A 24875-nucleotide genomic window follows, 5' to 3' on the forward strand; every position below is an offset into this window, starting at 1 on the left:
CCAAAAAGCCAAAGTGGTCTTGAGGGAAAAAAACGGAGCTGGAGGAATAAGGCTCCCTGACTTCAGACTATACTACAAAGCTACAGTAGTCATGACAATATGGTACTGGCACAAAAACAGAAACATAGAGCAATGGAACAGGACAGAAAGCCCAGAGATAAACCCACGTACCTATGGTCAACTAATCTATGACAAAGGAGGCAAGGATATACAATGGAGAAAAGACAGTCTCTTCAATAAGTGGTGCTGGGAAAACTGGACAGCTACATACAAAAGTATGAATTTAGAACACTCCCTAACACCATACATAAAAATAAACTCAAAATGGATTTGAGATCTAAATGTAAGACCGGACACTATAAAAGTCTTAGAGGAAAACATAGGAAGAACACTCTTTGACATATATCACAGCAAGATCTTTTTTGATCCATCTCCTAGAGTAATGGAAATAAAAACAAAATTAACAAATGGGACCTTATGAAACTTAAAAGCTTTTGCACAGCAAAGGAAACTACAAACAAGACGAAAAGACAACCCTCAGAATGGGAGGGGTTTCCCTGGTGGCACAGTGGTTGAGGGTCCGGCTGCCGATGCAGGGGACACAGGTTCGTGCCCTGGTCTGGGAAGATCCCACATGCCGCGGAGCGGCTGAACCTGTGAGCCATGGCTGCTGAGCCTGCACGTCTGGAGCCTTTGCTCCGCAACGGGAGAGGCCACAACAGTGAGAGGCCCACATACCGCAGAAAAAAAAAAAAAAAAAGAATGGTTGAAAATATTTGCAAACGAATCAACAGACAAAGGATTAATCTCCAAAATATATAAACAGCTCATGCAGCACAATATTAAAAAAACAAACAACCCAGTCCAAAAATGGGCAGAAGACCTAAATAGACATTTCTCCAAAGAAGATATACTGATGGCCAAGAAGCACATAAAAAGCTGCTCAACATCACTAATTATTAGAGAAATGCAAATCCAACCTACAATGAGGTATCATCTCACAACAGTTAGAATGGGCATCATCAGAAAATCTACAAACAACAAATGCTGGAGAGGGTGTGGAGAAAAGGGAACCCTCTTGCACTGTTGGTGGGAATGTAAATTGATACAGCCACTATGGAGAACAGTATGGAGGTTCCTTAGAAAAACTAAAAATAGAATTACCATATGACCCAGCAATCCCACTACTGGGCATATAGCCAGAGAAAACCCTAATTTAAAAAGACACATGCACCCCAATGTTCATTGCAGCATCATTTACAATAGCCAGGACATGGAAGCAACCTAAATGCCCATTGACAGAAGAATGAGTAAAGAAGATGTGGCACATATATACAATGGAATATTACTCAGCCATAAAAAGGAATGAAATTGGGTCATTTGTAGAGACGTGGATGGATCTAGAGACTGTCATACAGAGTGAAGTAAGTCAGAGAGAAAAACAACTATCGTATATTAACACATATATGTGGAACCTAGAAAAATGGTACAGATCAACTGGTTTGCAGGGCAGAAATTGAGACACAGATGTAGAGAACAAATGTATGGACACTTAGTGGAGAAAGCGGTGGCGGGTGGTGGTGGTGGGATGAATTGGGAGATTGGGATTGACATGTATACACTAATAGGTATAAAATGGGTAACTAATGAGAACCTACTCTATAATAAAATAAATAAAATAAAATTTTTAAAAAAAGAAGAAATATAAGAACAATAATATTCTATGATTTAAGATTAAATATATATATTATATATATATACATATATATATATAAATATATATATAAGAGTTGCCTGTAACTATCATGTTTACCCATAAGGCATTTTAAATCCAGGTGAATAAGGTTTGGCATATGGAAGTTTTTCAGTAGATATTGATAAATACAGAAATGACAGTTGACTATCTGCTGGGCAAACAGCATATACAAGTCATGAAATGGTTAATTTTAAAACACTTTTGAAAATATATTAATATCTTTTTCATTTTTGATTCTTCATTCTATAGGATCATCCTCGTTTCAGACAAAATGCTACATAGCCTTTGGTTCCAAATTATTAATGCAACATTGCATGAATAAATAAGGAATTTAAGTTTAAAAAGTTACTTTCAAGATGAAAAAGATCATTAAAAATATGATAGTCCTGAAATTACAGTATTATTGAATGAGTCAAGTTATTTCCTAAATTTCAAAAGTTCTTTATCAAGAGCGTTTAAATGATAGAATTTTACTATAAAGAATAGTGTAGAGCAGGCGGTAGAAGTTGGTAGAAGGAAAATTCCCATCAGACAGGGAAAGGAAGGAGAGGAATTAGAAAGCTATCATGGGAAGGAGGGGGTAAATCTGAATGTGAGAATGCTGACAGCTTGAGACTATATCTAATATTTTCATCACTTCAACTTCTGTTAAAAGAGGGTTAAGATTTTCAACACCCAAATAAAATTGCTAGATGTGTTGAAAGAATCACAGAACATCCAGATACTGCACTTCCTTTCTGTTACTGGTGTGAACTGAACTGTTGGGTTCTTTTTGATAGAGATCAGTGACTTCTCATTTTTCTATCCCCACAGCATCACTACCATGTGGTATGTTTTGATGAGATTTAAACCTCTGCCTGAATTTTGTTGCACACGGAGACATTTAACAGCAAGAGGGTACACATACATACACAGATATATACACAAGAGTTCCACATCCTCTTCCTGTAAAAGAGGTGACGTCTCAGTTCTTGTTCTCACAGAAATCGAAAAGTCTGTTGAAAGGTTCCTCTTAGGTAGATGTAATGATATTACACTGGCAAGTTTAGCAAATGTTCTGGTCCAATCAGGGAAGAATCATCTCTTAGGTATAGGGACCTGGGACCAAATCTGAGCCCAAAGCTTGGAGCTGTACTCTGATAGTAAGGCAGTTAAGGACGTCAGAGTTTTACTAGGGCAAAATAATCCGCATATCTTGACTACCAGCATTTTCCCTAAGAAAACATTATTTCTAATGTCACTTAGTAATTAAAGAATAGTCAAGTGAGGATCATATAGTCCTAATTGAAGCACTTTAACTATTTCATTTTAGAGAATATATGACTGATTAAACAGCTTCAGATACTAACTGCCCTGAAGAACAGATTGGAACTAACACACACATATACATCACAGTGCTTATACTAAAGTGTTTGAAAGTAAATCAGAGACAGTATAATAACCGAGACCATTGTGTCGATTTGCAATTATTACTGTGTGTACGAACGTACAAGAAATGATTGTACAACCAAATCATGGGTAGCTGCAGCAGAGAAGAGGGAGTGTACCTATAATACATAAAGTAGTAGAATAAGTTGTTTCTTTGCAATTTAAGGTACTTATAAATCCCTGCTAAAAGTTTTCCTTTATTACAACTCTGACTTTGGGGAACCACAGATGTGGAACTTCAGGCATCTCCTGTGGACCTTTTTTGAGAAAACTCTCCTAAGTTTCAGACTTACACAAAGCTGTACAATATCTCATACGAGCTAGAGTAAGTAGAACAAGAACACACCTAATGAGCTATTCTAGACAAAGAGATTAACATGTCTTGATAATGAGTTGAATGTCTAGGACAAAAAACAGCCACTTAAAAGCAAAGTGATGCAAGAATCAGGAGGTTAATGGATGACTTAGAATTAGGACAAGTTTTAGACGAAAGAATCTGGATGCTATCACCTCCTAGCTATTTGTCTTTGCCATATTCCCGTATGAGTTTCACCAATTCCGTTGTGAGGAAGCATCTTATATCAGTTCTCTCGTGAGGAGTATATATAAAATACATGTTTCATTGACTGAGGTTCTAAAATGTGGATTCAGCTATTCTCATGGTCCTTTATGATGATTTTAAATAATGTCAGGTTAAACAATCTCTTCTGTATTTGAAAGATATATATTTAAATTACTGCCCATCAACGGCATCAGCATTCTAGTAACTCCAGAGACAGAACAGTCAGTGCACTCTTTGAAGACTGTTGCTATGTCAACCTTATTCTACTTTGGTTCTGCCTTTTATTATACGACTGAGCAAAGAAGAATATAAATAGTGGCACTCAATTGGCCTGTCAAAAGTCTGCATCTTGGTCACTTGTGGAGCTTCTAAAAGCTACACATGTTCTCTCTTTTCTCCACCTCCCCTTCCTGAGGTTCAGGCACCTCGCTTTATTGCCAGTGGGTGGAGGCAGGGGTGAAGGAGCATAAAAATTGAGTTATCCCTGTGAAGTACTACAGTTTAAATCAGACTCTAAGCCTTGTCCCTACTCTCATCCATTATTATTCTGACTTGAGACTAAGTTACCTAATTTGGTTAAAGAGAGAGGGCTTGGGTTAATTTTGTCCTTAGCACTTTTTCTCATATATAGAGATACAACGATAATATTAATGTGAAACAGCTCTCTGCCATGGAAGACAGAAAAGCCGTGATGTCCCAAAGGTTCTGGCACCACTTACGTAAGACTATGGATGGTTTCCCATGTTAGTGGCATGTTACCTACTGGGCAACACAATGTGATGTTAGGAGCAGAGGATTCGTTGGTAAAGGCTGGATTTGGAATCCTGGCTCTTGTCGCTTACTAGTTTAGCGGAGCTACTTGTTCATTTCTTGCCTTGGTTACCTCATCCATAAATTGAGGAAAGTAATGATCTCTACCTCATGGGGATGGTGTTAGGATTAAATAAGCAAAAATGTATGTAAATTTCCTTGCTACATAGTAATTGTTTATAAATAATAGTTTTAACACTGTTTGATTAGATTGAAAACATGTCATATGTATAGTAAAATAGACAGTTTGTAGTGCTATACTCTGTGCTAAAAAATACACTTCTAGTTGATTCACTAATATAATTATTGTATATAATTATAGCCATATCAGTGCCATTAAGACCAAATTGATTAATGACTAACTCATTAGTTACAGACTATGAAGAAATCTGAAGGTATTAAAGACTTCGTGGTAAAATGTGAAACAATGAATTAATCATTGGAATTAGTCAAAATTAATTTCAGTAGGTGATATCTAACTGATAAAAAGCAATGTGAATAAAAATAATAATGATTTATGTATAGAGGTACATTACTGTGCCTAAAGTTAATGCTAAGAAAATGGCTAATTTAATTATCAACTTTCTAAATGCATCTAAAAATCAATAAAAAGTAAATGCTCCCCTGCATTTTGTGTTGTTAACAGTTGTTCCTTTAGTCGGTGCAGTTGCAAAGCACATAAATAATCATATCAAAGATAATGTCATTAATTTCATAATATTTAGTGGGAAACACTTCCGTCCTTGAATCCTAACTTCAGAAATACAGGAGTAACATGGAATAAAGTTTGAGTCCTCACACCTCATTAGCATTCTTCTCAGCACAGTCCTACAACTCATATTGTTCTGCTCAGCAATTCCAGAAAATGCGAAGCTTCACCCATTTTCCATTTCAAATATAATTTGTATTTATGAATGTTTTATTTTGGATTCATATTCCATTTTCTCCAAATCAAAACTATTTGAAGCAGTTTACAAAGCAGACATGATGCAAAGTAGGACTATTAGGGACAAAAGTCTAAGGGAAACACTGAAAATGAGCTAGGGCATCAGAGATGCTGCCAGACCCATCCCTGGGACAGGCCATGATTACAGTGTTCATCACTAAGAAGCCACCTCACAGTTTCCTGGAAGTTAAAGAAAGTAATAGGCAAAAGTTGAACATATTCTTCTAATTTCCAAAAAAACAAACATGATTTAACTAGGTCATTTACTACTTAAAAAAGTAGAAAGTTGATCAGGTTAGTGTAGGAGTGAGGGTGTACTGTGCCTAATGAGAATCTTCTCTCCTGTACATTCACTCATCTGAAATTCTAAGTTCATAACCTCCTATCGTTGTCCTATGGCTTCGGTGATGGATAATTATAGCAACTGTCTATTCTGCCTTTAGTATGTGTCAGAACTGAGTGCCACTGCATAAAGTCGTACAGGTGTGTACCACACGACACTAGAGGCACTATTCACTCCACAGTACTATAAATTTTTACATAGAATTTTTTTTCCTGAAAGATAGCAGGAAAGTATATATCTTGAAGAAGGAAACCTTTTGTAATTTACACACAAGAAAACACCATATTGGAAAATGGTGGCCCTGAACTATGCTTAGAATGTGAAAGACATTATCCATCTTGTTCTTATAGCAACCCTTTATGAAGGATTATCCTCAGTTTACAGATAAAGAAATTGAGGGTTAGAAAGACTGAAATGTGTCCCAGGTCACAGAACTAGTCACTAACAAACCCAGAAGTGAAACACAGATCTATCTGATTCCAGAGTCAATACTTTTTTTTTTTTTTTTTTTTTTTTTACTTTTTCTCATCAGGAATTCTACATCTGTAGAAAGTCAACACAATATCCATCACCTTCAACAGCTATCAACATTCTGCCATTCTTGTTTGATTTATATCTTCACCCATTTCTCACCTTCACAATCAATTAATTTATAATCTTAGTTCTGTACTAATAAGATGAATGTTGACCGAGTATCAGTCATTTAGACAGCAGTGTGAATAAATTGTTCATGATTATGTTTAAATTATAACTGTGGCACTAACTGAAGGGACTGGAGACTTGAGGAATAGTCAGCAATGTTCATAATGCTTTGTTACACATGTAGCACAGCGTTTTCACCAATAAAGCAGGGCTGTCTCAGCAAAAAATAATCCTATGAAGAGATCACATTCTCAACAGAGGTCAATGTGAAAATGCATGCCATGTTTACTTATACGAAATGATTACTTATTTTTAATTTACATAGTTGGATTAGTCCTACAGGTCTGCTGGTCAATACAATACCCACAGAATCTGTAAGAGCCAATTTTCTTAATAGAAGGACATGTTTTGCTGATAGGCAAAATAATTTTGTTGGCCGCATGCAGCGCCCAATGTTTATTTTTAATGCATCTTTATTTTTGTATCTTCATCTATAATGGGCTATTTTCATCTTAAATCATCTTAGTATTGAACACTTGAGGACTCAATTTGCCATAATACATTTGTAAGCACAAAGTGTATATTTAATACTAAGAATTATCCCTAATAAGTGTAATGTACTTCACTTGAAGATCTGTTCTTGAAGATCTGAGTCCCATCATTTGTGACTTGGCTGTAGAATGTACAATGAATATAATTTCATGATCTATTGTCCTATGGTTGTTTGTATTGTGCAGAAAATCAGAATTTAGATATAATCACATTTCCTTAAAAAAAGATTAATAATCCCATTGAAATATCCATAGCTATATTACACCACAGACACACACACACACACAATAGTATCGACTAAGCCTCTCTTATGATACATTTAAATTTCACAACAAACCTAGCAGCATTTTGCTATAATCATTCACTTTTATGGATGAAGAAACTAAGACTAAGAAAAGCATATGACTTATTCATCATGGTCACACAACTATTAAATGTTAGAATCATGAACCCAACTCAAGTCTTTCTAAGATCAGATCTCTTGTTGTGTTACCTCCCTTTATTTGTTTTATGTTTCATTCTTAGATCAATTAAATTAGCATAAGCATTAAGTTCTGAAATATACCCTATATCCCTGTATTACTATCCATTTCTATTGTAACTGTTCTACTTCAGGTCAACATCATCTTTGCCTGAACTATATACATGGTATCCTAAATGGTCCCCCTGGTTCCTGTTTCTTCCCCTCCAGACTACTCTAAATATGTCCATTTCCAAAAGCATAGCTCATTCTAGTCTTCAAAAACTGGCTGTCTATTCACTGCCTTTTCAGTTGTCAGTGTCAGAATTAAAGAGCCCTAACTCTCAGTCAAGAAATGAAATTATTAATTAACATCGCTGTAAAATACCACCATACCATGACATTAAAACTTAGAAAAAAAAGTGCTACAATCTTTCCTTCACATGCCAGACAAACTATTTATAGTTGTGGTTATCTACTTTTTTTTTTTCCCCTGAACTTCCACTCAGCAAAACTCAAAAGAGATGTACAGGCATCTGATTTTATCCACTCAGCTAAATGAATCTATTCTTTCACTTGCTCTTTCCTCTTTCTCCATTTTCTTAGTGTAGAATTGTTCTTGGAGAAAGGACCCCATTGTATTTTAGGTATTTGATGTTCCTATCTTCAAAAACAGGCAAAGAGGAGTGTGGCTCCTGGCCAAAAACCTAGGCAGGACATTTCAAGCTCGCACTACACAGGTGATTATAAAGGCTTTACCTGGCAGGCATCATTGGAGAAAGCTGCCCTCTCTACACCAGACTTGGTACATAGCCAATGCATTACAGTCTTTAAGAGGAGCTGCAGTCAAGGACTCAGACCCGTTGCACATTTGCATTCGTAGCTCAGGTGCCTTCTATAAATATAGAACTCTGTCTTATTGCTTTTGTTGGTCCTTACTCCTCCACCATAAAATCAAACTCTTCTCTTCTCTTCCATAGCATTTATATGCTCTGATGTTCTTCCAGGTTTTTACTACCCTCATAAACAGTACTGCAGTACAGATTATGTCATCACCTTCTAGAATCATACACACACACACACACACACACACACACACACATTATATAAAGCCATAAACACAATTTAAGTGTGTAAAATTGACAGACTAGGAGACATTTCATTAGATCATGGTATGCCATAAAAATCATGACATTTCTTCTGTAAAAATTTAAACTTCTCAAATTCTTCAAGAAGCATCTATAACAAAATCAGTAGCAGCTGCAATTCTATTACCACAAGTTTTCTACAGAGTTTTAAATCTCTGACTATATCACCTCTATTGGACAATATACCAATCTACTGAAGGAAAGAACCAGTGCTCAGAGACATGTGTAATTGATAAGACTACATCCGGCCACTGAACCAAGAGATTCCTAAAAGATAAGGTATTTAGTAAGGCAACCTACCAATTCACTGAGCCATTTCTACCAGTGACATGGGTGGTATGTCAAAATTTAAACCCACTTATCCTTACTGGCAATTAAACAGAAGCTAGAATCAGGTGAGTGATCGCTCTGTGTTGCCTGCAGCTGTTAGTGCTCTGCTTTGTCATTTGTTAAAAGCCAGAAGCATCTTTGAAAACAATCAGACATTCACCTTTTCTCTAAGAAATCTAATGACCGTTGTTTCAGTCTCTTCAGATTTCTCCCCATTTGACATGGTGATAAATGACAGCCTGAAGTTTGACATAGAAACACAAACTCTATATGTGTATAGAACAGAAACAGAATGAAAAAAAAGTTCTGTGCTGAAGGGAAACTGAACAATAACATGAGCATTCTCCTTAAAGCACATATCTTACCTGACAAGTTCAGCCCCCATGAAAATCTGAAGTCTAGAATGTCTGTCCTACATTTATTCCCAAGCTTGTATCTCATCCTGTATCTATGGAAAACATTCACCCATTATTCTCTATAAACACTTGACATTCTTTGCATTGAGTGAAGATATTTTACCTGCTTCATTCTCAATCAATGTATTCTCTAAACACTAAGCATTTCAAGGAAGTTGCCTGCATTTGACAAAAGCAATGTGTTATTCTTGACAGATCCCTTTGTGGTAACTGCTTTCTCCTTAAAGGAGAGTTGTTCCTATAGTATATTTATAAAAAGCAGGGATCGGGGAGGAAAGAACCAGATTAATATAATCTTAAACAGCTAGTAATACATAGCATCTACTCATAATGCTTTCATAACCTGCAAATGACTTGCTATGTTAATTTAGTTATTTTTGGAACACTGTCTACTTGCTAGATGCTATTTTTTTCATTGTGATAGAGTAGTGAATAAAAGAGATATAATTCCTGCCCTTATGGATTTTGTGGTAGAGATAGGACTACAGAAATTAGAATTCATTAGTTACAACTTGAGCAAGGTAGCTGAAGAAGTTGAGGAAGCATCCAGATTATATTCAATATAATAAATAAGCTTTCTAGAATATGGGGTCAAAGGGTCTTCTGGGAGAAAGCGAAATTTAAGTAGTATGTGAGACGTACTGGGAAAGAATGATCCAGGCAGAGAAAACAACATGAAATAAAATCCTGAGGTGGGAAAAAGCTTGAAAGAATTGAAAAACAAGTAATATTATTGTGAATAGATCACCGAGAGGGAAGTCAGGGCAGGCAGGGGGGCCTGTGAAGCAAGGTTAAAGATTTTTACTCTTAGAAGAAAAGCCATGAGGAACTACTGAGAGCCCCTAAACAAAGAATCTGTGCTGAGGAAAGTGGATTGAAGGAGGAATAATAATGGGCACAGGGAGACATGGTAGGAGAGGCTATTACAAGAACCTGAGAAGAGATGACAGTGGCTTAGCCTGGGGTGACAGTGGTGGGAATGGAGAGGAACAAACACATTCAAGACTATTTAGAACTAAAACTCATGAGATACGATCATAGATTAGATATGGGGATGAAAGAGAAGATATCAAAGGCAACTCCAAGGTTTCTTAGCTTGAGTGAACACTGCTGTTAAAAACCACTTGTTTTTACCTGTGTGAGAAAAAAATCAGATTGTCATACAAGATTCACAAGAATCAAAGCTTTTGCTCACTATCAAGTGTTACTGTAATTAAAGGATGAAGGCACCATTTACAGGGGAAGGAGGTGTCCTAAAGCTATGCAGCTCCTCCCTTTGCATGAGGATGCTCACTGCACTTACTAAAACATAATGCAGCCTTGAATAGAGGTATGCTTTTAACAAAAGTAAGCAATGCCTCATAAATTCATAGATTCTAGAGTTACCACAAGCAACCCTAGACAGATCAGGTAAATCATGCTGAAGGACTCTCATGGTAGTAAATACCATTAGTGTTTTGTCATCATTCCCATGTTTGCAAGAAGATGTGAGCAGGTTACATTTCTTTCCTGGGCTTCCCACAGAAATAGGAGAGAATGGACTGCATTCCTTGTGTTACCCCTTTCCTTCTCACTGTGCATAGAAATTTAAACAAAGTATTTTACGTCATTAAGAATATATACTGGAGAGACTTCCCTAGTGGTTCAGTGTTTAAGACTTCATGCTCCCAATGCAAGGGGCCCAGGTTCAATCCCTGGTCAGGGAACTAGATCTTACATGCCGCAACTAAGAGCATGCATGCTGCAACTAAAAGATCCTGCATGCTGCAACTAAAGATCTTGCACGTAGCAACGAAGATCCCTGTGTGCCACAACTAAGACTGCATGAGCAGCCAAATAAATAAATGAATAAATATATACATACATACATAAATGAATAAATAAATAAAATATACTGGAAAAATAAACACATTTTCTTTAAAATTTCTTGAGTATTTTATGATTTAAAAATTTTTAAAAATACTGTCATTAACTACTGCAACAACTCTAAGAAGTAGGTGGTATTTTCATTTTAAAGATAAGAGTACTAGGGCTTCCCTGGTGGTGCAATGGGTGAGAGTCCACCTGCCGTTGCAAGAGACACAAGCTCGTGCCCCGGTCCGGGAAGATCCCACATGCTGCGGAGCGGCTAGGCCCGTGAGCCATGGCCACTGAGCCTGCGCGTCCAGAGCCTGTGCTCCACAACGGGACAGGCCACAACAGTGAGAGGCCCGCATACCGCAAATAATAATAATAATAATAAAGATAAGAGCACTGATACCTACAGAAATTATATAACTTAACAAGGACAGTTCTGACTCCAATTTCTATACTCTTTTCTCTAGACCACATTTTCTCCTCAATACATTTTAAAGGGTAACTTTAAACGAAAGCTAAATGAAAAGGTAAAATCGTATACTTGGGCTTCCCTGGTGGCGCCGTGGTTGAGAGTCCGCCTGCCGATGCAGGGGACACGGGTTCATGGCCCGGTCCCGGAAGATCCCATATACCACGGAGCGACTGGGCCCGTGAGCCATGGCCGCTGAGCCCACGCGTCCGGAGCCTGTGCTCCGCAACGGGAGAGGCCACAACAGTGAGAGGCCCGCGTACCGCTTAAAAAAAAAAAAAAAAGAAAAAAGAAAAATCGTATACTTTCCTCAAGTCTGAGATAGATATAGATTTTTTAAAAAGTGGCTTCAATGAATGATTTAATTTTATTTTAATGGCCATTTCAAGAATCAAGAATCTGTTATTTACTTGTGTACTGAAAGGAACAATTATTTCAACTTTGAATAGACACACTTACGAATTGGGGCTCTATTAAGTGAGTTATTGGAAAAGACATAAAAATAGCAAAAAGAAGACTAGCCATTTTATTCTGATGGATCAAGAACTACATTAGAGTGCTTTATGCTAATAGTATAAACTTCAAAATGACATGCAAAAAAAATCTGTGTCCCACATTATTTGGAATGCCTACTGAGAGGGAATTTTGAACAATAAATAATCTCTATATACAAGTGGATATATCCTCAAACCATATGGTTTTACAACTCTTCTAGACTAATATATTCACTCACAAATTTATAGAGACAAAAGTTAATTACAGATCATTAATAAGCTCTAAATCATAGAATTTCTGTAGTGTTGAGATTTGTCCTAAGACTCTGGAAGATGCAAGCGATACTTCAACTATACAAGTGCTTCCCAGAAGCACCTTCTAATAACATAAGATTTCAACCATCTCCAATATCCTTAGTAATGGCAGCCTCCAGGGTTCCAAACAGAGGAAGGCTCCTAGGGGGAAAGATGACTGTCTTCTTTACAGAAGAAAGCAAAGACATGTTTTTCTACCCTAGCTGTTTATACATTAGCTCTCTACTGTCGACCTCCCCCCCCCATCATGCTAACAGACACACATACACACACTCCTTTCTCCCAATCGCCCTTTGGTCTACTTTCACACTATAAGCAAGATCCATCTGTAAGGTCAGTACTCCTATCTGTTTAGTTTATTTGAGGCTGTTTGACTGTAGTCAGGTTATAATTTTGGCAGGTACTACTCTTATTATGTTCTTAACATCCAGAATTCTGGATTTTCTGTGGCATAAGAATAGAAAATGAGAAGAAAATACCATTTTTTGTTTCTATTTTTACTTTTCATAGTATGATTCATACAACAAATTAAAATAGCTATAATCATGACTTATATTCACAATATTTAAATAAGAAACAAAAACAAGCCTGAGCTGGGAAAAAGCACTAGAACTCAAAATTTCTCATTGGACCTTGAGGTAATTTCTCTTTTGATATGAAGAATTCTCTGCAAGTATAGTTTGAATGTGATTCATTCCATGACATTATTAATCTCTTCTTAATCTAACCCCAGAGCCTCTCCTCTCTGCCTCCCTGTTCCAGAGTTTTGGAAAACACATTATAAAAATCCACTATGGAAAAGGCTGGCATCTGCCCAGTGATATATATCGAGAGTTAGAAGGAGAGTCATTTCCACCCTTACAATGGAAAAAAGGAGGACTAACTTCAAATGCAAGATTTTTTATAAGATGAATAAGGTCTGAGGATATAATGTCTAACCTGGTGACTATAGTTGATAACAGGTATTATATAATTGAAATTTGCTAAGAGAATAGAACTTAAATGTTCTCACCAAAAAAAAAAGAAAAAAGAAAAAAATACGTGAGGTAAGGGGTGTGTTAATTAACTCAATGGGGGTGAAATCCTTTCACAATATATATGTATATCGAATCATCACATTGTATACTTTAAATATTTTACAATTTTGTCAATTATATCGTAGTAAAGCTGAAAAAAAAAGAAAAAGAAACTGATGTGTCCGAATTGTCACTTGATTAAAGTTAACCCATTTGTATTAATTTTTAGGGCTGCCATAACAAAGTACCAGACTTGGTGGCTTCAACAACAGAACTTTGTTTTGTCACAGTTCTAGAGTCTGGTCATCCAAGATCAAGACAGGTTTATTTCTTTTAAAGCCTCTCCCATTGGCTCAGTCTTCAGATGGTCTTTTGTGCATGTCTGTGTCCTAATTTCTTTTTAAGGACTAGGGGCCACCCTAATAACCTCACTTAACCTTAAATACCTCTTTAAAGACCCTATCTCCGATACAGTCATATTCTGAGAGTTGGGACTTCAACATATGAATTTTGAGGGAACATCAACACCCTACACTCTGCCCATAACACCATTATAGTTGTTTTTTCTCAAATTAGCAGACCTTATACTCATCTTGCCCTGCTATCTAACTCTGCTCTTTTCCTGCCCACTGAGCAGAAAAGGAAACTAGAATGTTTAACTGGCTTAAACTGTTTAAGAATGTTTCAACTGGTTGTACCATACTGTTACCTAATAATGATCTGAATGATGCTATCTGATTCCAAAGACAGTGCCATTCCCTCCTGAAAAGTGCCTACTTTTGCAGTATCTTGGGAAAAATACAGCACAAGGTGAGGTAGGTGTGAGGGCAAAATATGGGCATCAGCTAGATCAGGGTTCAAATTTCAGACCTGCTGCTTTCTTGCTGCATGACCTTAGACAATTAACTGCTTTGGATTTCAGTTTTTATCATGTAAAAATCAGAATAAAAATATATAACTTTTATTGTTTTAGATATAAGCAAAGATGTTTATAGTATTAGATATTTGATAGTATTGAAGTTCAGCCTCCTTTTCTACCTCCCATCCCCCATCTCTCTCTCTCTCTCTCTTCTTCTCCTTCTTTCTTCCAATTTGTTTTGACATTTCAAGGGCTTGAAATAACATAAATGCCTTCTTACATATCACTCTATCTATTTCTTCCTTTTTTAAATGGAAGATGGTTGATCTATAACTTCCTTGTATGGCCAGGTATAATGCAATTACTTGTTTTTATAGAGTTGGCCTAAAGGGCAATGCCCAGGTTCATACATTTTCCTAAATATAATTTTTCAACTGGAATAATGCATGGAAACAGTGTCCTCCTATATCTTTTGTCAAACTGAACTCTCAAGTAACTTCTTAAAGAAAAGGAGATTTTCAGATCCCACTATTCTTTGTGATTATAGGATGAACAATATGATTTGACTTTATGAAGCATGGACATAGATGTAATGAGGTATATGAGGTGATGGGTTATACAAAGGAACTACTTTCTGTATTAAAAAAGCAAAATATTAAAATACTTAAGCTCGAGAATCACACAAAATAGTACAAAGAGTACGCACATTTCTTCAAACTACTTCTATCAACTCAATTATTCAAAAATTCAACTTCATTAACAATCTATGTCTGGAAATTCAAGTAATGAAATATGCAGCTTGATTAGGAAATTATGCACTAATTCAGCTGCTTCAATATGTAGCTCGCCCATTCAGTTATACAGGAGACCTAGAGAAGGGCACCGCTGAGCCTGTAAATTATGAAATGGGATGAGCCATGAACATCTTTATTAAAATGACTACACTCCCTCTTTCTTACATGCATAGCTTCATGAACACCACCAAAATAATCGGTTTATTTCTGTTCTTTTTGACAATGAACTGCAATCTGCCAAAATGTGATAACATAACACGACATAGGCAAGGAAACAACAAAACTGTAGATTAGTCAGACCCTGTTTGTTAATTACTTACCTCTTTCCTTGAAAACAACACACAATAGCATGTGGTGGGGAATGGAGATGTCACACTTCCTTGTCCTCAGTAATCGTCAGGACTCCTTTGCAGTGGGAGCAAACAGGCTTTGGAGCCATGTAAATGAATCTGAATCATAATGCCACTATATACTAGCTGTACCACTAGCTGTGATAATGTGGTAAGTTAATGGACATAGGGTTTCCTGGATTGTGATATTTAATGGAAGAATAAAATTAAGTCATATTAACAAAATGTAAATTGCCAACATAAAGTGTTGACATTAAAACAAACCAACAAAGAATATTTCAACACTATTTTAGAAAAGAAAAGGCATTTTAACAACCATAGTACTGAAAGGATCCAATTTCAAAATAAATAATCATTCTTTAAGTTAAAGTGGTGGTGGAGGGAGGAGAGAAAGAGACTGATTCATAGGAATGTCACTAATGTGTATTATTTGTTTCACTCTCCATGTCATTTTTTACATCTCTGGACAATTGAGAATATCATTACATTTATCTGTGAATTAGTGATCTGTGCACCAGTGCTTGGAAAGCACAGGCAAAACTGATTTGTCTTTTACTGTTCATTTGTAAAATAAGAATACTACTAATCATTCTCTAAATGCTGATACAAAAGTAAAATGAAATAATGGATATAACAAAACTCTGGAAAATTTATAGTTCGTGCTCAAAAGTGTAAATGAATCTCTTGGCTTCTTTCTTGAATTAACAGTAAAGCAAAGAGCAAAGTGCCCGTCCCAGGTTAGAATTCATCTACCACTTATTAGCTTTATAAATTTGGAGAAATAAATGTATGAGTCTGTAATAGGCTAAAGGATGGACCCCAAAGGTATGAAGCCCTAATCCTTGGAACTTATAAATGTTATCTTTTATGGAAAAATAGTCTCTGCAGATGTGATTAAGGAGCTTGAAATATGGAGATAAGCCTGGATTATCCAAGTAGGCTCAAAATATAATCATAAGTATGTTTTTAAAAATTTCACCCAGGGCTTCCCTGGTGGCGCAGTGGTTGAGAGTCCGCCTGCCGATGCAGGGGACACGGGTTCGTGCTCCGGTCCAGGAGGCTCCCACATGCCATGGAGCGGCTGGGCCCGTGAGCCATGGCCGCTGACCCTGTGCGTCCGGAGCCTGTGCTCACCTTCACCCAATCTTCACCCTCCTGCTCACTCCCCTACCTCTACTGCCTCTGGCAACCACCAAGCAGGAGGCAAAAGGGGATCTGGCACATGCAAGCGCACACACACAAAGAAGGCAATGGGAAGATGAAGCAGAGAGAGATTTCAAGATGTTGGCCTTAGAGACTGAAGGGATGAGGCCACAAGCCAAGGAATGGAAAAAGCCACCGGAAGCTGGAAAAGGCAAGGAACAGATTCTCCCCCAGAGCCTCCAGAGGGAGGGCCGACCTCTAACACCTTGATTTTGGCCCAGTAATACTGATTTCAAACACTGGCTTCCAGAATTGTGAAAGAATAAATTTTTGTTGTTTTAAGCCACCAAATCTGTAGTTATTTGTTACAACAACCACAAGAAACTAATACAGATTTCTTAAAATGATTGAGTGGGCTAATCTGATATTAATGTCTTAAGGAGATGGGGAGGAGAGTGGAAGAATAATAAATCTTCCTCAAGGTAAACTTTACCCATGAAGGCTGGAAGGTTTCTGTTTTGATTCATACACATCTTTGTCTTCAACATAAACATCCCATTTAGAAATGACAAGGATGAACACAGACCTTTCCCCTTTTGCCTGAACTTCCGAACAAGGCCAGACACAGATCCTTCTGCTTTCATCCCCAGCTACCTTCCCACTCTTTGTCTCATGAGCAATTACAATGAGAACTCTGTCCCCCTGGCGCTAGCTAACACGGAGATAAGCATGTCCTATTTAGCTAACTGAATGAGAGGTCCTCTGATTGTAAAACAAGCACAGCTTTAATCACTGCACCTGCAATTTGTTACCTGTGCCCGTGAAAGTTTAAGGCAAACCACCCAGCTGAGACACTCCCATCTTGGGTTAGCAGGTTCTCCCTACTGCAACAGCCTGAAGAAAATCAACTCAATTGCCTGGTGCATTTTGTCTTTAACAGGATTTTTTTAAACAAAATAATATTTGTAATTAGAAGGGCCTATGTCAAAGGGTCCTGTAACTGAATTAATAGTTTTTTAAAATAAAGTGGAGCGGTTTACAGTTATTCTTGGTACCACTTTGAGGTTCGATGGTGTGCTTCCTGCTGTTGCCCTAACCCCACTATTGGTGTTAATTACTCTGTTACACATTGCAAAAGAGACCAGTTAGAAATACTATGATCTTGTTCTAGTAAATTTTTAAAACTCAGCATAATTAACTCAAATGCATAATTGGGCAATCAGAAATTCTAGCAGCAAGAACTATCTCTGACATGATAAAAAACAAAACAAGACAAAAAATTCTCCAGTTCTCTCAGTTCATTTGAGATGGAAAGGATCAGCAGTTGAAAACAAGCACAATTTATTTCAAAGGGAAAAACTGGAATTAAGCCTTCTGCTGCTTAGAGTACTTCTGCATATTAAAGCAGTATTTAACAATACTATCTTTTATACATGCATTAAAAACTACTGCTTTAATACTGTATAATTATTAACAAAAGTCAGAAATTGAAAGATAATAGTGAGGAGGAAGGAAGGTTCAAGATGGAGAATAAGATGCTAAATCATAGCAATGACTTTGAATCCAGCTGAGAGACAACTGTGTTAGACTAGGGGGTAGCAGTTCATGTGGGTTCTAATAAGGATTATTCACTGACTGTCCAGGTGATTCCAGAAAGGTCACACTCCTCTGAACTTTAATTTCCTCATTCGTAAAGTGAAAGTGCTCAATTTGTTGAAATCTCTGGTCTCTCTAGGCTGAAAACGATGCAATTTCATTCAACAAATATTACTGAGTGTCTACAAGGGCAAGGACATTTATTGGTAGGTGCTGAAGTGAATACACAGATTCCTATAGCTCATGTTTTCAAATTTCTTTAATCTACTTCAAGTAGAGAAACCTTATATAGGTAGTTGAGCAAATAAAGACTTATACAAGTGCATAAAGCAGATGATGACATCAGCGATAATACTTGAATAAACTAAGTACCATTCATGGCAGAGAGGAAGAAGCCGAAGTGTATCTTGGTTGAATGAGTCAAAGAATAATGGATCAGATTAATCTATGAGTTTGTACATTTGCACTTTTCACAATTACCTTAGCATGTTGCCTATATTTTGCTTTGCTTTTATTCCCCCAAACGAATATGAGTACTATTTTTAAGATATCCATAAGATCATAAGAATGCAATCACATCACTGCATTCTCTAAACCATATGTTACAGGAGGGTAGATGTGAAGATTGATACTTGATGGAAAAAAGCAGCCAGTTGGTCCAGAGACCTCAAAACTATCCATCATGTCTGCAATATCTGGAGACAAGGCTTGAAAAATACCATGTAAGTAGAATGCTGTGTAAGAAGCCTGTCTTCCCAGATGGCTCGATGCACTGATGCATTTTAGCCAGAGCGACAGTGGGATGTGGTGTCTGTGATCAATATAGCAGGAAATGAATCGCTAAGTGATTTTTTAAAAATCAAATATCGGCCAACAATTCATCTAAGGCTGCAAATGCCACACAACAAACATGGAGTAACAGCAAACAGGGATTTCACAAATTATTGCCAAATTCAGTTTTAATTTTAAAAAAGCTGGCAGAAGTTTCTCTGCTCTGCTCTAGGACTTATTGTCTACACACCCTCTCCTCCCATTGTTCCTAGATAATGCCATGCTGTTAAATAAACTCCCCGTGGTCAGAAATGTGTCAGCAAGTGTAACATAGGAAACTGTGCATGAGGCCCCAGGGCTAATTAAAAGCCATTGTTGCTTTTCATTTCCTCAGTACGTTAAACATAAAAAAAAAAAAAAAAAAAAAGAGTGAAATGTTTTTACCTCTAAGAGTTGGAAACATTGCAAAACCCATTTAAGTCACGCATTAACGCTCAATCCCTAAGTTAAAAAAGGACAGCATAATTTCTTTAATTCTTGCTACACTATTAAACAATATGAGGCACATTCACAGGCTGAAGGAGAATGGGTTGGAGCAGTTACATCCTTTTCTTTCTCTGTGCCACTTCAGTGCTGTCATTTAAGCAATATTGCTGAGACTATCCATCCGTTTTAAAGTAATTTCAACATATCCCGAACTGAAAATCTGACATTCCCTTAAGCCTTTGTTGATCCATTTCAAGTTTTCTCTAACTATTAAAGAGAACCACAGGTAAGACATTTTCTGAATGGCTCTGCCAGGCTTCCAGAAGTTACAGGAACCCATGAATACATCTAAGGCTAAGCATGTCTTTAATAGCAACCTAGGAACTTTCACCATGGCTCAGGTATCTTAAATATTAATATTGCTAAGCAAGCTTTTTTGAGATGAAGTTAATAACAGCCATAATGGATATTTTTCTTTTTTCTTTTTATTTGGAGTTGCTTGACAATGTTATTAGTTTCTGCTGTACAGTGAAGTGAATCAGCTGTATGTATACGTATATCCCCTCCCTCTTGGACCTCCCTCCCCGCCCCGACTCATCTAGGTCATCACAGAGCACCGAGCTGAGCTCCCTGTGCTATACAACAGGTTCCCACTAGCTATCTATTTTACACATGGTAGTGTATGTAGGGCGCGGTCAGCTAACTGCTACGCGGCAGGAAGCTGAAATAAGCTGAGTCATCCTTCCTGTGGCCACTGCGCTTGCGCTAAGTATACTAATGAGGTTTTAAAGCAGCGACCTATCCGATGCTGGCTCACAAGTCGCACCACCGGCGAAAGCCAATCACAGAGCGACACATGTTCTTAATCCCTATATAAGCAGACTGCTCTAGGATTGCGGGGTCTTCCTTCCATCTTTCTTCAACCAAGCTGTGCTCCAATAAAGTGTGATACGAGAAGAATCTTGCGTGTGGCGGCTCGTTATTCTGCCGGTCAGAAACGGCTCGCCGCAAGTGTATTTATGTCAAACCTAATCTCCCAATTTGCCCCACCCTCCCCTTCACCCCACCCGGGTCCACATGTCCGTTCTCTACGTCTACGTCTCTATTCCTGCCCTGCAAATAGGTGCATCTGTACCATTTTTCTAGATTCCACATATATGTGTTAATATACAATATTTGTTTTCTCTTTCTGGCTTACTTCACTCTGTTTGAAAGAAGCCGATACACTTGCCAGTGTTTATCACTAATCAGAGTATTCTGGATAAATTGAGACAAACCAAGAAGAAACAGTTTCCATAACTGCAAACAAGGTTTCCACTTTCTTCTTATGGGCTAGAAGAAGATGGCGGAATTAGCTTATTTCTACTGGGAATTCATAGAAGGGAACAGCAGGGCTCTCCAGTTCAAGATTTACTGATACTCTGTGCTGCTTAGCTTGAGACTCTTATGATCCTCAGGCAGAAGGAGGAGATTTGTTTCAGCAGGACTCTGCCTCAAGAAAACAGTCATGGGCCAGCACACTTCAAGGTACGTGCAGCTGGAAAGTTGTGTCCTATGTGTACCCCTCCTATACACCTTCCACAGAGCTCTCAGAGTGATTTCTATGAAACACAAATCTTATCATACTGCTCATCTGCTTAAAAGTTTCCAAAGCCCCTTCTCTATCCTACTCGTCAATATAATTTTTGTATATATGTGTATATATATATATATATATTTTTTTTTTATTTTATTTTTTTTGCAGTACGTGGGCCTCTCACTGTTGTGGCCTCTCCCGTTGCGGAGCACAGGCTCCAGACGCGCAGGCTCAGTGGCCATGGCTCACGGGCCCAGCCGCTCCGCGGCATGTGGGATCTTCCCGGATCGGGGCACGAACCCGTGTCCCCTGCATCGGCAGGCAGACTCTCAACCACTGGGTCACCAGGGAAGCCCATAATTTTTGTATTTAGTGTGCAGTATAAAAACATAAATAAAATTTGTATATCCAATTCAAAATGTTCTATTGTAAAGTAAATATATTGAGGTAAGATTTTAGACTGTTGTTTAAAATACTGCATAAATAATAGTACAGATAATACAAAGACTTGGCAAAAATTGTGGTGGTGGGACATACCTTACTAAAATTGAAAACACTAGTCTAGAATAAAAGCCAAACTCCTCACTGGGAAGCAAGGTATTCCATGCATTTCCCTAACTTCTGGTCTTATCTTTTTTAGGACCTCATTACCTGTGCCCTGCCATCTACAACCTTAACACATCTCCAGGAGTTCCCTGGACCTGGCAGACCATTTTATTTATCCCCAATTCTCTGGGTTTTCTGCCCAAGCTGAATCCTCTCCCATGAAAGCTATTCCCTTGTTTGGAAGCTTCTCCTTCTTTCTTGCGAGTGCATTTGCACTAAAGTACATTCAGCATACAATTTCTCCTAATTTATTACTTCTTCTAAGGATGAGTTCCACTTGAATGACTTTCCTAGTCCCTCCCCCAATCCTCCCCATCCCATAATATTGGCCAGTTCTCCTGTGCCCCCACATGTGCTTTGATCTTTCCTGTCATAACATTACTATTACCTACTTCACTTCATATTACATTAGTCTCCTCTACTACACTGTATCCCCAGAACTCAATACTATTGACGATACAGCTCCAACCAATTATGTTGAACAAATGCATTGTGTCCGCCTCCAATTAGTAACACATGAAATGCTTCTATTACCTAAATAGAACATTGTTAGATTTTTTTTTATCATTCTGATGTTATTTTACAAGGAACAATGGGACTTTTTTTTGACAACCCACTCCCAATGCATAAAATAATATTAAGTTATGTTAGCTCTTTCTGTTAATAATTTAATATTTTTGACATACATCCATACATTCTTTGATATTCTTCTCCTTAAGAGGTGAACCTTTAAATTCCCTCCTCTTGAATGTAGATAAAACTCTCTACCATTGAATAGAATATGGAAGAAAAGATGTTATGTTCCTCCTAAGATTTGGTTATAAAAAACTGTGAATTTTATCTTGGGTTTGCTCTCTCTTCCTTGCATCTCACACTCCAGGAAAAGCCATTTCATCAGAACCACGTGCCAGGGAAATTAAATCTCCTGCCAACAGCCATGATGTGAGCTGGGAAGTGGATCCTCCAGACCCAGTCAAGCTTAAAATGACGGCAAATTAGCTGACACCTTGATTGCAGCTTTGGGAAAAACTCACAGCCAGAACCATGCAAATAAGCTGCAGCTGTTCCCAGATTCCTGCGCCCCACCCCCACCCCCACCCCAGAAGCCTACAAATGATTTTTTAAGCTTCTATTTTTGAAGGAAAGTGTTATGTATGAATAGATTACTAACACCAAACAGATGACCTTGGGCACATTGCTCAACTTCTCTGAGCATGATTTTCCTTGCATCTAAAATTAAGATAATAAAAATTTTAAAGGTTATCATTGACATAAAGGGACCTATGTAACTCGAGCAGCAAAATGCCCAGTAATATGCAGACACATGATAAATAAATAATTCTTCCCCTGCCCCAAACGCCTTGTGACTTCTCTTTCTAAATGTGGTTATTATTAAATTAATGACCATATGACTGTAGTGCTATGCTGGGCATTATATAAAACAAGAAGGACAACTGTGACTCCTGTGTTGAAAGTACCACCCTCATTCCAAACTGCATTTTGTTTCTCATGTCACTAGACTATTGATCAATGATTCTTATGGTAAAGGTATAAATGAATGGTATACCCTGTCAGCTTTTTGATGCATTTCACAACCACATTACATTACAACCACGTTCTTTCATGAGAAAGAAACAGGAGAACATAAGTTGGACTCTGTTCAACTAATTGCTACCAAATTTCTTTTCTTTATTCAGGAACAGCTCATGACAAAGTCCAGCAGGCACTGGTTTGGGGCTCAAAACCCCTGGGTTTTAGGATTGGTACTGCCAATAATCTACTGTGTGCCCTCAGTCAATCCACTAACGCTGCCAATTCTCTGGATCTTTATTTATAAAACAGTCTAAGTTTCTCTTAAGCATTACAGAGGTTAAGTAGTCCTATTTTAGGTTTTCCCCTGATCTAAAAGTCTGTGACTACATAATGTACTGATGTGGCTTTTGTCTGTAAGATCTCTCCTCCCCTTACGTAGAGTGAAATATCTCAAAGGCAAGTGGCAGTAGGGATGAGAACATGAAATTGAGGGGTCTAGAAAAAGATAAATGTAGACGATTCTTCCTTATTATTGGCACCTATGAAAATCTGGCTGCTGGAAAAGAGGATTTGTTTGTGCACAGTTTCCCTTTGGTGCCCCAGGAAGATGGCTGAAGATGGACGTAATCCTGATTTGAGATTACAAAGCTGAAATACCAATTATTAACATCCGTAAAGTTTCAAAATATTTTCCCTGATGATCTTGTTTAACCTTAATAGAAAAAAGTGGGGGAGAAACATCCCTTTCATAGATGAGAATTACAAATCTCATCACATCCTAAGTGTTAAAGGGACCGCACATCTTGCCAAGCCCACCCCACCCATTCTGAGTGACTTAGAATTCCCAAACAAAATAGAATGCAAAAAGCTTGTGATGACTAAGAGCTCAGGTTTTACAATAGGCTTCTGGTATATGCATCCTGGTTCTGGGACCTGTTGGCTTGGCCTCCTCAGGCAACTTTCTTAACCTCTCCCAATTTTTTCCTTCTTAAAGTTAGGGTAGTACCTACCTTCTAGGTTAACTGTGAAGACACAATACAGGAATAGTAAAATATGCCAGAATCTGGCATATATTAGATGCTTAGTCAATCTTAGCTTTTAATATTATTAAAAATGAATTTTAACTGCTATGCAAAAAAGTCATCTGATCATTTTTTTTTTTTTTTTTGCACCCAGCAGTAAGTAGGAGAAACATGTCCAAGAATCAGGGGGAGATAATCTGTATTAGGCTGTAAAAACGTAAAAACGAGATGGCAAGTGAATAGAAGGGAGCCTGCAGTTGATTCTGCAGAAAGGACAGGTATATTACAGTCTAGAATTAAAATACCTCGAAAGAAATATTTTGTTGTCTAGGTTAAGATAAAAAGAGATGACTGTACTGAACATAGGTAGGATTTGACCTTGGGTGAAGATCAACCCTGGAGATATAAGGAGAAAAAACTTTGCATTGGTGAGAGAAAGAGTTTAGAGCTAATGAGAAAGAATGGTTACTCAGTTTAGTGCTCCTGCTCCTTGAGCACAGCTGGTTTAATTACAACTTCACTCTCATCAGTGAGTAAAGTTACTGAAGCCTAAAGAAAAATCAATTCAGTGAATGCTAATATGCTTGTGTCTAAA

This window comes from Delphinus delphis, chromosome 8 (assembly GCF_949987515.2).
Source record: "Delphinus delphis chromosome 8, mDelDel1.2, whole genome shotgun sequence".
NCBI classification, from domain to species: Eukaryota; Metazoa; Chordata; class Mammalia; order Artiodactyla; family Delphinidae; genus Delphinus; species Delphinus delphis.